Here is a 17605-nt window from a genome sequence, read left to right as displayed (position 1 = left end):
CATCACCATCCGCTTCTCATTTCTTGGCTCCACTCATAAAGCCTCACTGCTGACCCTTCAGTTATTTCATCTCTGATGACTGCTGTGATACTCGGCTTAATCAAAAATGTATCTCCCCTCCCCTCTTCCCCCCCCTCTTTCCCACCTGAAGCTCCTGTACCCTGGTACGTTAATCTGCCAGTCCTGTCCCTCCCTTAGCCATGTTTCTGTAACGGGTTACAATCTACAGTCTCACGTACCTATCCACTCGCTGAGTTCATCAGACTTCCCGGTCAGCCCTCTTGCATGGAAGTAGATGCAATTTAATCCAATGGTATTCCTCGCTCCCTGTCATGTTCCAGTCTGACCTGTCTCTTCAAATTCCTCTTTCTGATTACTGTATCTCCTGAGCCTCACATTTGCCTCCTGCTGTTGAGGATCCCACCCCCCTGCCAATCTAGTTTAAACCCTCTTGGAGCATGAGCAAACCTGGCTGCCAAGATATTGGTCCCTTCCAGTTCAGGTGTAACCCGTCCCTCTTAGACAGGTCACCACTGCCCCAGAAAAGATCCTAATGATCTCCAACTCTGAATCCCGGCCCCTTGCAACAAATTTTGCAACACATCCATCTGCCGTATCCTCCTGTCCTTCCCTCACTAGCACGTAGCATTGGAAGTAATCAGGAGATTATCACCAATGAGCACTTGGTTTTTAACGCTCTTCCTTGCGCTCTATAATCATTCTACAGGACCTCATCCCTACTTCTACTTTGTTATTTGTGCCAACGTGAACAATAACTTCTGGCTGCACCCTTACCCCTTGAGAATATTCTGCAGCCACTCTGAGACATCCTGGACCCTGGTGCCTGGGAGACAACACACCATCCTGGATTCCCATCAGCACCCACAGAATCCCCTGTCTCTGTCCCCCTAACTATCGAGTGTGCTATCACTAAGCTCCTGTTTCCCTTTCCCGTTTCCGCTCTGCCCCAGAGCCAGTGGGATTGCCACCGACAGGATACTGCTGCTTTCCCTGAACGGAAACACACCTACCCCACCGCCCCCAACAGGTTCCCAAACGAGATACTTGTTTGCGAGGGGAATGACTACAGGGGATTCCTGCCCTAACTGCCATCTCAGCTGCTGTCAGACTGAAACGGAATGTTAAAAGGACGTACCGAGCTTCCCTGGATTTTTTACTGAGCCGCTGCTCTCTGAAACCTCCCTCAACAAAGCCTTCTGCTCACACTGCTGCCAACACATTGTCCAACAGCACAGCTCTCTCCCCCAACTCCTTATATGCTTTAGTTAGAGAGGGAGGGAAGGAGGGGGCATAAATCTGAGGGAGGGAGTAAACATTTTCGGGGGAAGCAGGGCATTACGAGGCTGCGGGGATTGCAGAAACAGATCACGGGGGAAGGGAAACTTGGGTGAGAGAGGGAACACAGGGATGATGGGATAAAGAGAACATGGGGGAGGGGAGACAGACAGCAGGGGGAGGGGGCAAAGGAGATCACAGGGAGGGGACATTGTGGGGAAGAGAGAGCAAGCTGGGAGGGGGAAGAGTGTGTGAGTGGGGGAGAGGAGGGCAGGGGAAGCTGAGAAAGAGCGCGCAAAGACGGGAGAAAGGACAGCGTGGGAGGGGGAAGGAGAGTGTGGGGAGGGGGAAAGGAGAGTGTGGGGAGGGAGGAAAGGAGAGTGTGTGAGGAGAGGAGAGTGTGTGGGGGGAATGGAGAGAGTGGGGATGGTGAAAGAAGAAGGTAGGGAGAGGGGAAGGACAGTGTGCGAAGGGGAAATGTAGCAGCCCCTTGATGCTAAAACATTGGTGGTCATGGACAGCTATATCCCCAACAACTTCCCCATCAAACAAAGGAGAGCCCAGACAGAAAGGCAGTGGGTCTTGCTACACAAAGAAACCAACAGGAACAAGCCACCCAAACAAAGAACAACAACAAAGAACAAAGACAATTTACAGCGAGGAACAGGCCCTTTGGCCCTCCAAGCCTGAGCGATCCAAATCCACTGTCTAAACCGACTCCTAAGCATCTGTATCCTCTGCTCCCCACCTACTCATGTATCTGTCAGACACATCTTAAATGAATCTATCGTGCTGCCTCTACTACCTCTGCTGGCAACGCATTCCAGGCACCTACTTCCCTGTGTGTAAAATACTTTCCATGTGTATTCCCCTTAAACATTTCACCTCTCACCTTGAACACATGACCTCTCGTCATTGAGTCCCTCACCCTGAGAAAAGTTTATCTATATCCACCATGTCTGTAACCTTCATGATTTTGTAAACCTCAATCAGGTCCACCTCAATCTCTTTTTTCTAATGAAAATAAACCTAACCTACTCACCGCTCTTCATAGCTAGCACCTTCCATACCAGGCAACATCTTCGTAAACCCTCTCTGCACCCTCTCCAAAGCTTCCACATCCTTTTGGTAATGTGGTGACCAGAACTGTACACAGTATTCTAAATGCAGCAGAAACAAAGTCTTGTACAATTTTAAAATGACCTGCTAGCTCTTATACTCAATACCCCGTCCAATGAAGGCAAGCATACCATATGCCTTCTTGACCACTCTATCCGCCTGTGCAGCCACTTTCACGGTACAATGGACTGAACTCCCAGATCTCTCTGCTCATCATCTTTTCCCAAGGCTCTTCTGTTTACAGTCTAGTTTGCTCTAGAATTAGATTTCCAAAATGCATCACCTCATATTTGCCTGGATTGAACACCATCTGACACTTCTCTGCCCAACTCTCCAGTCTATCTATATTTTCCTGTATTCTTTGACAGTCCCCTATGCTTTCTGCTACTCCACCAATCATCGTTTCATCTGCAAACGTATTGAACAGACCAACAAAGCCCTCTTCCAGATCATTTATGTAAATCACCATCAACAGTGGCCCGCACTGATCCCTGTGGAACAACACAGTCACCTTTCTCCATTTCGAGAATCTCCCTTCAACTACTAGTCTCTATCTCCTGTTGCTCAACCAGGTCTTTGTCCACCTAGTGAGAACACCCGGCCCACCATGGACTTCACTTTCTCCATTAGTTTACCACAGGGAAACTAATCAAATGCCTTATTATATATGACATCGACAGCCTTTCGTTCATCTACCAACGTGATCACTTCTTCAAAGAACTCTATTAAGTTGGTGAGGCACGAACTCCCCACACAAAACCATGTTGCTTATCACTGATAAGCCCATTATTTTTCAAATATAAATTGATTTTTAAGAGGAATTGGACAACATCTTCATCTCCGGAATTATCTCATGAACTTCCACTGAGCTGTCTCCAAAGCAATTATATCCCAAAATTGTCTGCAAAACTCCAGCTGAGATTGTTGTCCTGCCTTCTACACTTGCAGCAACACTCCCCGACCTTTATACTCTATTCTGTTTATAATAAATGTCAAAACTCCATTTACCTTCCTTGTTGCCGCAGTCGATGCAATGATCAGAGGGAGGTCAGTGATGTATTTGGTTGGACAGTGACAGTAAGAGGGAGGTCAATGATGTCCCCATTGTTGGAGGTCCATCTTGTTCACTGAGACCCCTTCCCTCAGGAAAGTCAGTATGCTGTCCCTACATGGACATTCATATGACTCCAGATCCTGGAAAATTGGGAATGGGGAATAAATGCTGACCTCGCAGTATGTGAGAAGAATCAGTGAGTGAAATGTTCTTGTTTAAAGAGGGCAGCTCCTACCCGAGAGGACAGAAGAACAGCTCGGGACATATTTTCACACTTGGAATGAACTGTCTTGATGCAGCATCAGTTGAAATAATTGTCAAAAATCTCACAACACCAGGTTCTAGTCTAACAGGTTGAACGTGTCCACCCCAGTCCCACCCCTGCACCTTCACATCATGAAATAGGGTGTGATCTCAGGATGGGGCTCATGGTGTTTGAGTGGACAGTGTTATTGCTGGCAGATTCCAGGTTCCACTTTTGTTATTTCATTATCACGTAACCCCCCTCTGTAATCAGGATTACACTTGTTATTGTAATGGGTTTGTTCATTTCCAGAAATGTGTAAAACAGCAACAAAGCCGAGCAATGCTGTCACCTCGATCTCCCCAAGGAGCTCCCACACGGTATAAGGCAGCGTCTCTGGGAATGCATCAGCTCAGAGTCTCAAACAAGGAGCTTGTCAGCTGCCTGAAGGGACAGATCACCTCACACAGAAAAATGCTTCGACCAATTGATCACGTGCAGAAAGTGTTCTACACCATCCTTGCTTTTACTGGCATCCCAGGTATGGCGCTATGACAATTGAACTTGTTTTAATCTGCTGCTGATCTGCTCTCTGGTTTTACCGTTTGAACAATAACGTCTCCAGCTCACTGACTGGTCACCCTTATCCAGACACCGGGACAGTGACAGCAATTCACTGAGCAGCATTCTCGGTACAATCCTACACTGACAGAGACTCCCAACCTCACTGCTGCTGCAGCATTTTCTGTTCTCAGTGTTGTGTCATCTGTTCCAGTTTGATATGGCTTCAAGGTATGAGGAGAGATCAGGCAGGTTAGTTCTGAAGAAGGGTCACTCGACCCGAACTCTGTGCTCTCTCCCACAGATGCTCTAGACCTGCTGCGCTTCTTCTGATTTCATTCCGTAAATGAAGCCAGGTTGATGGAGAATTTTGAAGGTTAAGGGATGATCTGAGTGAAGTCCAACAAAATATTAAAAGGAAAACATGAACTATTTCTACTGGTTGCAGATTGAGAACAAAGGATCATAGTCTGTGAATGGGGCTGAGAGGGTTCAGGAGAGATGTCAGAAAGCTCTTCTGTGCACAGAGGGTGGGAAAGGTTTGGAATTCTCTTACACACACACAGACATGGATGCTGCATCAGTTGGGAATTTTCAATCTCAGATTGTTCTTTATTTTGGCAAAGCAAAGGAATTGAAGAATTTGCGCCTTGTTCTGATTTGTAAAGCTTCATCTACCATCGCTTCCCGAAATTCTCTCCTCACACTCTTTGGTCAGGAGATTGAAATTTTGACAGATCGCCCTCCTGGTCCCTCCACATTGAGATGTTGGTGGGTAGATTTACAGTGTAAATATTACAGTAAACCTAAAACTCCCACATTGTCATTAAGGGAGTCCTGCATGCTCTGCTGTACTGCCCTTGTTTAAGATATGTGGTGTAGTTGTGTTTGAAATCTCACACAGGTTCTGGTGACCTGTTTTATAATCCTGCCATGGCTCCGATCAGGGTCGTGAGAAACAAAACTCACTCACTGCAATAATTTCAGTCCGAGACAAGGTCTGAATCAGTCGTGCCCTTTATTTCACAGAAAGTGGGTGTGATGTCCACAAGGCAGGGACAAAACACACTGAATTCAACAAATACTCGATATTTATATAATTTGGTTCCTACATATTTTTTCTTACTTCATTGTTCCCCCCCCCGTTTACATCCTCCACTTCCCTAAGACCGGTACCCATTACTCCTGTTTATCTCTTGTCTTATCCGGCCTTGTCTGTGACAAAATGCTTATTCCTGTTCTCTCCAGGCCATTTGACCTCATCCTTGCCTTACCATTATCTACTCTCTCCGTCTGTGCTGCCCCTCACAGCATCTTATCACTAAGCCCTTTTAATTGGGGTTTGTTCCTGTGTTTCTGTAAAAGTGGGAAACTGATGTTTATACCTACTTTTTGTACAGGCATATACTGCATCTCTTCACAACATCTTACCATTGTTTTACAGTCCCATTTCTTTCTTGCATAGATTTTTAGCTAATACAAAAAAAATTATGCATTTCCTCCACATAGTTTCCATTCTTGTTGACTCAGCTCTTGGCTGAAACAATTACACACTGATGTGAGTTCATTCACCTTGTATCAGAAATTATAATTGCAGAATTGCAGAAGTAACATTAATTTACCCAAATCCCACATGATTAAGTCCAATGACAGGATCAGGGGATAACTGTTTCTCTAGAGAAGAGGAGAGTTTGTATTATTGACAGTCCAATTGCTAGTCCTATAACTGACTTGGGATTGAGGAATCTAATGGGTTTCTGTACCTTACCATGCAACCAAAGAAATTCAAAGACTTCCTTCTGCTCTCCTAGGAGGAGTTATGAGCTCAATATCTGTCTAAACTCAAGAACCTCGAGACTGACTGGGCTGGAGGACAATCTGGAGTGCGTCTTAAAGTCTGATACTCAAACTCACTCACACCCAACCACTCCCAGTCACACAGTGCAAAGGGGACTTGTTGGTAAAACCTTGTTGTTGCTCTCTGGAATGGGTGGGGGATATTTCTGATCAATAATTTGTTGTTTCTTTTCCCATTTGTCTCCCACAGTAAATTTGCTAGCAGTTACAGTCCTTTCCAGGCAAAACTGTGGTGTTTCCCCTTGCACTACCCGTTACCTGGTATTTATGGCAGCTGCCGATCTGATGGTCATTATTACTGAGGTTATACTGTGGGAATTACCTTTGTATTATTTCCCACAGTCTTTTCTGAACATCACTCCTGTGTGCAGTGTTATTGGGACACTGTCTCGTGCAGCCACGGACTGCTCTGTCTGGTTCACCGTCACTTTCTCCTTTGACCGATTTGTGACCATTTGTTGTCAGAAGCTGAGAACACAATATTGCACTGAGAAAGCTGCGACTGTGGTTCTGGCAACAACCTGCACCCTGTTCTGTCTGAAAAACATCCCCTTCTATTTTGAATATGAGCCTGTGAAGATAATCAACAATGTGCCATTCTACTGTATAACGAAGTTAAGCTACTATACTGAGACTTGGTGGGTGGTATTAGATTGGCTTGATACAGTTTTAACCCCTTTACTGCCATTCGCTTTAATTCTGTTGCTCAATGCACTGACAGTCAGACACATTTTAGTGACCAGTCGAGTCCGGAAGAGGCTGAAGGGTGAGAGCAAAGGAGAGAATCACAGAGACCCAGAGATGGAGAGCAGAAGGAAGGCTGTGATTTTGCTCTTCACCATCTCTGGGAGCTTCATAGTCCTCTGGTTAACTATCGTTGCGTTTTTCTTATATTATATCATTCAAGGAATCAATCCTGACAACTTGCCCTTTCTAGATCACTTCAGTGCAGTCGGTTACATGCTGCTGAACCTAAGCTGTTGCACAAACACATTTATTTATGCAGCAACATTGTCTCAGTTCAGAGCAAAGATCAGTAACGCAGTAAAATACCTGGTTACACGGATTCCTTGTGTTGTGAATAAATAAAACTCCTCAGTGAAGCCCACAGGAGGGTCCGACTGTTTCCAAACCATGAAATGATTTTGTTTTATTCACTCGTGGGATGTGGGTATCACTGACTGAGTCTGTAGTTATTCCCCATCCCTAATTGCCCCTGAGAAGGTAATGCTGAGCTGCCTTTAACACTGATGGAATAACATTATATTTCTAACTCAGGATGGTGAGTGACTCAGAGGGGAATTTGAAGGGGGGTGATGTTCCCATCTATCTGCTGCCCTTGTCCTTCGAGGTGGAAGTGCTCGTGGGTTTGGAAGGTGCTGTGTGAGGATCTTTGGTGAATTTCTGCAGTGCACCATGTAGTTGGTAAACACTGCTACTACTGAGTGTCAGTGATGGAGGGAGGGGATGTCTGGGGATGTAATGCCTACCAAGCGGCTGCTTCATCCTGGAAGTTTTTTTCTGGTGGCAGAAACCAGAACAAAGCAGCTGCTTAGTTGGCACCACATCCACAAACACCCACTCCCCCCACCACTGTTTCTCAGCAGCAGCAGTGTGGACCACCTACAAGATGCATTGCAGAAATTCACCAAAGGTCCTCAGACAGCATCTTCCTAACCCACAAACTCTACCATCCAGAAGGACAAGAGCAGCAGATAGATGAGAACGGAAATCCCTGCACATTGACCTCAAAACCACTCACCATCCTGACTTGGAAATATATCACCGTCCCTTCACTGGGTCAGAATCCTGGAGCTCCCTCCCTAACAGCATTGTGGGTCTACCTACACCACACGGACTGCAGTGGTTCAACAAGGCAGCTCATCCCCACACATTATGGAGGAGCAACTGGGAACAGGCAGCGTTCCCAGCCAGGTCTGGACCAGCCATGCTCACGTCCCGCGAGTGAATAAGACTAAGTGCATGCAGGTAAATGCAGAAACAGCAGGGACTCTGGTCAGCACACCACCGTCTTCACTGGGGATGTTAAGGATGGGCTATAAATGCTATTTTACTCAGAGATCCACACATCTTATGTACAAAGTAACAATGATTGATATTGACAGTAGAATTTAAGATAAGGAACATCATCAAAAACCTGAAATTGAGCATCAGGTCAATAAGAGTGTCAAAGAATAGATAATGATAATAGATTGGCAGCTGATGTAAAACTTTTGTCATGATGCAAATCAGATAATGGTTATAAGACAAGGACTAATTCTGTCCCAAAATTGCAAACGTAGATCGTACACTCCGAGCTGAGGTAATAAATGAGAAATTAAGATTTGTTTTATGGGTGATGAATAAGATGGGAGAAAGTGAGGACTGCAGATGCTGGAGATCAGACCTAAAAAGGTCTTGCTGGAAAAACGCAGCATGTCAGGCAGCATCCAAGGAGCAGGAGAATCGACATTTTGGGCATGAGCCCTTCTTCAGGAATGAGTAAAGTGAATAAGATGGGACAGCCACAGGGAGAGCTGTGGGAGCAGAGTCCCTGTGTATATTTAAGAATGAGAGAGTTGGATCCTTGTCGGAGCTAATTACTGCAGATGCTGGGATCTGTACTGAAAACAAAAAATGCTGGAAATCACAGCGTTCAGGCAGCATCCATGGAGAGAGAGCAGGCTAATGCTTTAAGTTTATCTCCATCAGAGATAGATCCTTGATCAGTTAGGGAATCAAAAATTAAAGGGAAAAGGCAGGAACGTAGCCGTAAGGAATGTTGGATCAGCCACGTTCCCATGAATGGTGGAACAGTCTGGAGGGGCCAAATAAATAGTATGTCCGAGGGGAGTACTGAGGATCAAAGGGAGCTTGGATCGCTGAAGCTGTTAGCACAGGTAGACAGGATGGTTAAGAAGGCGTACGGGATGCTCGTCTTCATTAGCCAGCGATTAGAATATCGAATATAGAACACAGAATCTGTAGAGACCCCAGAATGTTGCTATCTTATAAATGTGGCCTTCCTGAGGAATTGGAGACCATCACACATTCAGGCGGATGGGAAATGGGCAGCAGTTTATCAAGTTGTATTCCCAGTGGGATGTGGAAAGGAAATGTTATGGATATAAATTAGCAGGAGGAGGTTATTTGGGAGTAAGGAGAACTCATGTCAAAATCCAAGAACATTTTTATTGGCCTGAACTGTATAAAGATGTAGTCGAATTTTGGAGACATTTCATATGTGTCAGGAAATTGGAAACTTTCAGGCAGTGATAAAGCCAGCAACTTTAATATCAATTCCCGCATTTGGGGAACATTTTACGAGGGTGTTAATTGATTGGGTAGTGTTGTCCCAAAATTAAGAAAATTCAAATTTAGAAGTGAGTAAATCAAATTTATTAAATCCAAACCTATTGGGAGGGGCAGCGTGATTGTGCCCCTAACTGTGGAACTTGACCAGGCTGTCCCTCCTTGAACATCAGGGACAGCAGTTTTTATAGTCTGGATGGCACGTACAACAAAAGACCGCGAAAGATGGTTTCTTGTGTTCTGTACATGCACACACGGAGATCGCCATTGTGTTCTGTAAGTATTTCTTCTTTAGTTCATTCCTGTTTTCAGTTCCCCCTTGTGGTCCGAGACATGCAGGAGCATGATGAACAGACCACCACCATCCAGTAATAATCCGTGGGGTAGGATTATAATCATGAAACTGTTTCCCTTCCCTATTATAATCAGCAACATTTTCAGCTCCACTCGCACGACAACACAACAGTACGGGTGGCAATGACCTCAGCCGACACCTCGGAGATGACCATGCTTACCGCTGCAAAGCCATCGGCAGTCTCATTAGCCAGCCTTTCCAAGGTGGAGGCCATATTGATCAGTTCCCAAGCAGCCTTAGCACTCCCATAGGCGGGGAAGGCGAACATACAGAATCGCTCGGTCTCAGTGATGGACCGTTTGGATTGAGGTGGATGCAGTTTGGGATGAACGCTGAGGGAACTGTAATAGTGAACAAAAGGTAGCACATAGACAAGGGAGCAAGATCCAGACCAATATGGAGGGAGCCAAGGATAGGCCTTGACAGCACGGTCAGAGTAATTCTCATTGTAAGGCCTCAGGTAATCAGTCGGAATTGAAGTCCAAATGGTTTTGTACGTTATCCCTGTCGTCACGTTGACAACCTCAAGGCTCAGAATATTCCAGAAAGAAACGATCGAAGGGCAGACAGGGTAAGGAGCAGGGAACAGGAACATTTGCTGGTTCCAGCATTCCAACCTGATGTGGAATTAAAACAAATCACCCCCTTGGGTGTTCCTTCACCCGCGGTGTTTGTGAGGGTCAGAGCCAGAGGGGTGTATGTTAAAGGATGTAGTGAGGCCGGAACCAACCTTTATAGTTTTGCATGTTATAACCCGTGGTCTCCCAGGTGACCTCATCATTGGCAGCAGAAATGGTCTGGTCAGGGCCTCACATGAATGACCGGGGAGATTCTCTGTCAGACCTAACCCCCGCCCATCCCCCAAATGGATAAATGTGAGGATCTGTTCTGGTCCAATAACCATTCCACCATTTTGGATTTATTAACTGGAATGAGACTCAGGGGAATCCCCCCAATAGAGTGTGCAGGGATTCGAGTACACACCCAGCATTTCGAGATGTTATTTTGCTGTGTGTGCTGATAGAACATGGTTAGGTATGTATTAACATGGAACCCCGCGCCTACTCCGGGGAGCAGGAGCGAGGGTGGCACAATTCATTGGTGCTGCCCCCCAGTGGCTACCAGGCAAATGGTGAAGACAACAATAAACAGGAACATCCCAGAGCTTCCCGAACGGTTACAATGCCCAACCTGTCATCGACTGGTAATGGGTCAAACCATTTGACCAGCTTGTGGTGGACTGGTGACACGAGTTTAGCAGGCAGGACCTCAGGCCAGCGCTTGTCAGAGTCCTGCATGGCCTTAGCATGGTTTAAGAGTTCTGTTCATTCGCTCTACCATGCCTGAACTTTGTGGATGGTAGGGTGTGTGAAATTTCAGTTTAATGCCCATCAGCTGACATGTGGTTTTTAAAACACTTACAGTGAAATGGGTTTCCGGTTGAAGCCCATCTGGGACGCTACCCCGTCCCCCACTCCCCCCACCTGGGAATCCCCTCCTCAGCTACAACCCTTGCCACAGCGTTAGCTGATCAGTTCTGGGTAGGATAGGCCCCGACCCACCTGGTAAATTGGTCAATAATCACAAGGTAATCCATCTTCCCATGGGATTGGGGAAGAGGTCCCATAAAATCCATCTGGAACTGCCCCCAGAGTCCCTTTGGGTGTGGCTGGGGCCCCATTCTAATTTTAATGGGCCAGCCTGGGTTGTACTGGGCACACGTCACACAGCGGTGACAGAATCGAGTGAAATCTCTGCCCGTGCCCTTCCACCACCATTGCTTCCCGATGTTGGTTATCATAGCATCACGCCCCCACCTGGGAAATGCCAATGTGTAATTACATCCTGAGAAGGATCCTTTTATCCCCACTTTCAGCTCACCCCAGCCTCTCTGACTCTCACTGTGTCTGTGTCTGACCCCATCGTGTTCAAAGTGATACAATGCCACCCCCTGGTGGCGTCCCTCTGCCACTGCACAGAGCAGGTTTTTATCTATCGGGACAATTTGCTCCTGTCCCTATCCATTCCATTGTCTGTAAACTGCAGGCCCTGTTCCCTGTCCAAATTAATTCCAGCAATAACAACACCCCCCGGCCCTGACTTTACCCCCTCATATTTTATGCCCCATCTTGCAGTGCCCACTATTTTACGTCTCTCACTTTTGCCCTCCACAATCCCACCGCCAACAATTTTGCCCCCTGCCAATTGTGCCCAGAGCTGGGGGAGTCAAAAATGGGGGGTGGGGGGAATATATTTTCTCTCATTTTGTCCCACTCCATTTTTTTTGTTCCTCCCCAGTTTTTTGAAACTGTCCCAATTGAGCAACTTCCTCCCCCACCGACCCCACCCCCGTTTTTCTGTCCTGGCATTTTTGCCCATCCCCAGAGTTATTACCCCCACCCAACTCTTGCACTTTGCCCCAAACATTTTGCCCCCCACCACCTTGTCCTGGTCTAATTGCCCTTTCTCCATACTGCCCCCACTGCCATTCCTACCTGCATCCCCCCACTGGATATAAAAGCCCCCTCTGTGTCTCCATCGTGTACAATAACCGTCTCCCCTCCCCTCCCCCCTTCACTGGGCCCTCGCCCCTGGGCTGGAGGGGGTGGTGCACGGGCAGGATGCACACTGACTGACTGGCCTATAAACTGTGTGCTGTTTCATGCACAGCAAGATCCCATGCTCCCCCTCCACCCTCCTCAGTGAGAAAGGGGCTTTCTCTCCCCCATCCCCACCCCCACTCACCATTGGGACGGCAATGGGAGACACAGGGAACAGCAAGATCCCACTGTGATAACAGCATGTGCAGCACCAAGTGCTACTGAGTTCAAATCTACCCTGGGACAGGAACAGCAGGACAGAGGGAGGGAGGGACAGATAGGGAGGGGGAGAGAAAGCGAGTGAGATGAGGGACAGAGAGAAAGGGAGTAGAGAAAGCGAGTGAGATGAGGAACAGAGACTGAGGGAGGGGCACAGAGTGAGCCAAGGAAGAGAAAGATCCCAGGGAGAGACAGAAGGACAGAGATGGGGAGAGAGAGAGAGGCACAGTGTGAAACCAGGGAAAGAGAGAGAGAAACACCCAGGCAGAGAGAACAAAGGACAGAGAAAGATCCCAGGGAATGAAACTCCAAGGGAGAGAAACAGAGGACAGACAGGAGAGCGTGTAAAACCCAGGGAGAGTATTGGACAGAGAGAATAAAACACTTAGGGAGGGGTAGACAGGACAGAGAGAGAGAGAGAGAGACAGACAGAGAGAGAGAGAGACAGAGAGACAGCCAGAGAGAGGGAGAGAATGAGGGAAGAGCAGCCACAGGAGAGATATACAACAGAGAGCTAGTGAAAGAGAGGAGGGTTGATGGTATGAAGCAGATAGAATGATCCTTAGGCAGGAACAACAAGATCCCACAGGGTTGACACAGAGAGGGGTGTGGGAAGAGGTTAGCAGGGAGGTTGGAGATTGAACAATCCAACAGTTCCAGGAAAGAGGAAGGATCCAGAGTGTTGTAGGAAGGGAATCTACAGGGGAATGTGAACAGGGAGGAGATGGGAAGGATGGGGATTGAAGGAAAGATGTGGGACAGACAGAGACAGAGAGAGTGAGCTGGGGACACCATGGGAGAGGTGGGAGCTGGACAGCGAGAGGGAGGCAGTGACATCTGTGGGATCAGGCTGTGCAGCAGCTCCCTCTCCATCTTTCTGCCCCTTTGACAACCCCCCAGCCCAGAACTTGCCCCTTGTGATAAATATCCTACAGAGACAGCCTGAACCCCACAATTCTAATGCCTGTGTGTGTGTGTAAATGAACAAGGAGACAGGCCAGTTTCTGATTGTTCTCTCTCTCTCTCTCTGAATGTTTCTGGCTCTTGTCTGACAATTCCAGGCGGCAGAAATGATTTGATTCTCTCAGTCTCTGCACCATCCTGAGGTTCAGCTCCCGATCCAATCTTCTCCTCTGGGAACTGACAGAGACAAATAAAAATTGATTTGAAATAAAATCCAACAGTGGTACTAAAAGCACAGCAAGATCCCACTGCTCTTTGGCCTTCCACAATCTATCACTTTACTGTGATACCGGTTCAGTTTAATTATTGCATCATTAATGCATTGCATCACATCACAGCAACATCGAAACACAAAGAAATCACAATAGACCAGTTAACCAGAGGCTAGAAATACACACAGCAAGATCCCACTGCAGCAGTGTGACATCAGACAGATCGTGTGTGTCACTGGCGTTGGTTAAGGGTTCGATTCTGTCTCCTGGACAACAGAGAGACCAACCCAACTGTTCAACAAATTCCAAACACTTGTCCCTCTGTTTGCCCCTCTCTGTAACCCCCTCACTCTCTCTCCATCTCTGATACCTCTATCTGTTACTCCCCACCCCGTGTTCCTTCTCTCTCTCTCTCTGTTCCTCCTAGCTTACTCTCCATCTCTGAGATCTCTCTGTTCCCTCTCGATCTCTCTCTCTCTGTCCCCTCTCTCTCCATCTCTGTGATTTGTCTTTGTGTGTTTCTCTCTAATTTAATCCTGGACACTGTAATCTTTATTCCCCTCCACTTTAAATAACGACGGCTCATTTATCATCCGACCCTCTCTATGACCCACATTCCTCTGACATTGTGACAAGACTTTACAGAGGGTCAGATATTTTGGGTATTATTTCCCTCCTCAGGAGTCCTGCCTCACAGATCCTGCAGGTTAACCTGTTTGTGTCACAATCCCAAAACCCTGGTTACTTTAAACCCAGGCTTCAAACCCATTTTAAAAGCGACAGGGCCACAATCTGACAGGACCCAATTAACCAGAGGGCCCTAAAAACCAGGCCTCCACACTCCCCCCAACCCCGCAGTGAAGAATAAACCTCGGGGTTATAAACAGACCACCTCTCACCTGGGCCCCACAGGCTGCAGCCTGGCAACCAGGCCTCAGGCCTCTGGCCCGTGCTCCCCTCTGGAGGTTGCCCTTGTCCAAGGCTTTCCTGGTCCCAGGTATTTTGGACCTTCACTTTCCAGCTTTCACAACAAAGATTCTTTGGGATAAAAGGGAGAAAAGATAATTTAGGGAGGTCGGGGCGGTGAGCGAGAGCACTTTGATGCAGAATTACACAGCAAGATCCCAGTTTTAAAAGCGGCCCCTGCACCCCCCCATAACCCATCCCCAGTACATTGCAGACTATCACAACAACATCAAAATACAAACAAATCAGAAGACAGCAATTAACCAAAACAAACACATGCACCAAACAGGGAGATCTGCTTGTTCTCAACAGCTCATTTTAAGAATAAATCTAAATAATTTTTGTCCACATTTACCTTCCTTCATGGAGAAGTTTATGAAGTAAAACACCTTTGACCACAAGTCCATCAGGAAGTGGTCAGCACGTAGTGTCCTCGAGACCCTTCGGGAAAAGGAGAGGGCGGATCCTATCGAGTGGTTCCCTGAGCAGACTGTCAAAGCCATTTGGCAGAATGCCTCATCGCCAGAACTTTCCAACAAGCACCAAGACATGGCTTGGCTGGTGGTGAGAAGGGCTCTGCCTGTGAGGTCCTTTATGCACGCCCGGACTCTCAGCCGCACCGCACACTGCCCTCGAAGCGGCTGCTGGGGGGAAGAGACTGTCACACACCTCCTTCTGGAATGTGCCTATGCAGAGGAAGTCTGGAGAGGAATGCAGTGGTGTTTGTCGAGGTTCGTCCCGAGCAGCGCTGTGACACGGGACTCTGTGCTCTACGGCCTGTTCCCCGGGGGACACACCGAGACGAACATCAACTTTGCCTGAAGGATCATCAACTCGGTGAAGGACGCTCTCTGGGTGGTCCGAAACCTGTTGATCTTCCAGCTGAAGGAGTTGACCCCGACTGAGTGTTGCAGACTGGTACATTCCAAGGTCCAGGACTACGTGTTGAAGGACGCGCTGAAGCTAGGGGCAAATGCCACCAAGGCGTGGTGTGGAAAGACCACCGTATAACATCTGCCTGCCTAACAGGGGGCCCATGCAGTCATTTGGGCTCTGTTGATGCCTCGGCTAATTATATGGGCATATGGTTGAAAAATGTACAGACCTGTATAAAAATGATAAATTCTGATCTCTGTATGTAAATGTTTACATGTGTATGGCATGACCAACTGTACAGACCATCAAATTATTTTATGAATAAAGTATATTTTTGAAATAAAAAAAATCTTCACTGAGTGGTTTGTGGACTCCACCCCTGCAATCACTGACACATTGTAACGTCTGTCAGTCTGCTCCCTGGGGTGCTCTCTGTGTCATTGAGATGTTAATTCCCAGGACAGGAGCCTTGTTTGATCTTGCTGCCCACTGAGATGTTAATTCTGGGACAGTAAAGTGTTACTGTTCCTGGTTTGTTCAACTCTGTTTGAAGCCTTGTTAGTTGTGCCAGTGCAGTTTGAAAATGTCCTGATGAAGGGCTTATGCTCGAAACGTCGAATTCTCTATTCCTGAGATGCTGCCTAACCTGCTGTGCTTTGACCAGCAACACATTTGCAGCTGTGATCTCCAGCATCTGCAGACCTCATTTTTTACTCTAACATTGGTACCAACCTAGTGTCTAAGAGCCAGCCCTGAGACTCCCTGACACACACAGGTCTGGGAAGAGAGGGGAATATTTGCTGAGGATCTCTCGGAACATTCCTGCTGTGCCTGTAGTTTCCAAACTCTAACTCACTGTCTCTATCCCTGTCTGCCTGTTTGTTTCTCTCTCTCCTCTCTCTCTCTCTCTCTTCTCTGTCCCTGTCTGTCTCTCCCTGCTCTGCTCTACATGCAGCCATTTCCAACTTGACCTTCAATCTTTTATTTCCTTTCCTTTTCTCTAATATATCGACAGAGTTTGGGAATTTCAAACATCAATCACATGCCAGCCGCTCAACACCCACATTTCCCCCTCTCTGCTACACCCCTCCCTCCCCAACACACACACACACACACACACACTACTGGGAAGATAGGGGGACCATATGCAAATTTGGTCAAGGGGGAAGTGTCAGTGATGGTCTGAGTCCATGGAACATCACTGAAATGTCTGGGTGTGTGTGTGTGTATGTGTGTGTCTGTCCATCTGAGTGCACAGTTTCAGTGTCAATGTTGTCACTCCATAATGTGACTGTGTGTAAACCACGTCTTATGTCCCTGTCCCAGTAATGATCCACAAACCATACACCCTCCCTCACTCTCATTCACCCACACTCTCACACGTGTACACACACACAGCCTAGCACACTACATTCAGTCCTTGACACACACACTCTCCCTCACACTCACACACACGTCCCATCAGATATCCACACTGATGTGCACACTTACACACACAGGTACTCACAATCCAAGACTCCCACTCTTACAGACAAATGCATACTCGAACCATTTCTCACACACTATGACAATTACACATACACTCTCTCACACACACTCACTGTCTCTCATATGCACACACTCACTGACACACAGACTTAGACAGACTCACCGTCTCTCACACTCACTGACACACTCACTCTCACACACTTTTGCTCACTCATGCTCACACTCACACACTTACATATTCACTCGCACACACGTTGTCTCACATATACTCTCACACATACATTCTCACGCTCTCGCACACATACACTCTCATTCTCTCGAATACGTGCACACCCTTTCTCTCCCAATTGCACACTCTCTCTCTCTCACCCTACATTCTTTCCCTCGCACATGCACATTCTCTTTCTCACTTGCAGACACTCTTTGTCTCTCACATGTGCACACCATCTCAAAGCGCACACACTCTTTCTCACTTGTGTACAC

The sequence above is a fragment of the Hemiscyllium ocellatum genome, chromosome 44 (assembly GCF_020745735.1).
Source record: "Hemiscyllium ocellatum isolate sHemOce1 chromosome 44, sHemOce1.pat.X.cur, whole genome shotgun sequence".
Taxonomy (NCBI): domain Eukaryota; kingdom Metazoa; phylum Chordata; class Chondrichthyes; order Orectolobiformes; family Hemiscylliidae; genus Hemiscyllium; species Hemiscyllium ocellatum.
The sequence above is the reverse complement of the archived record's forward strand: the minus strand, read 5'-3'. Positions refer to the sequence as shown.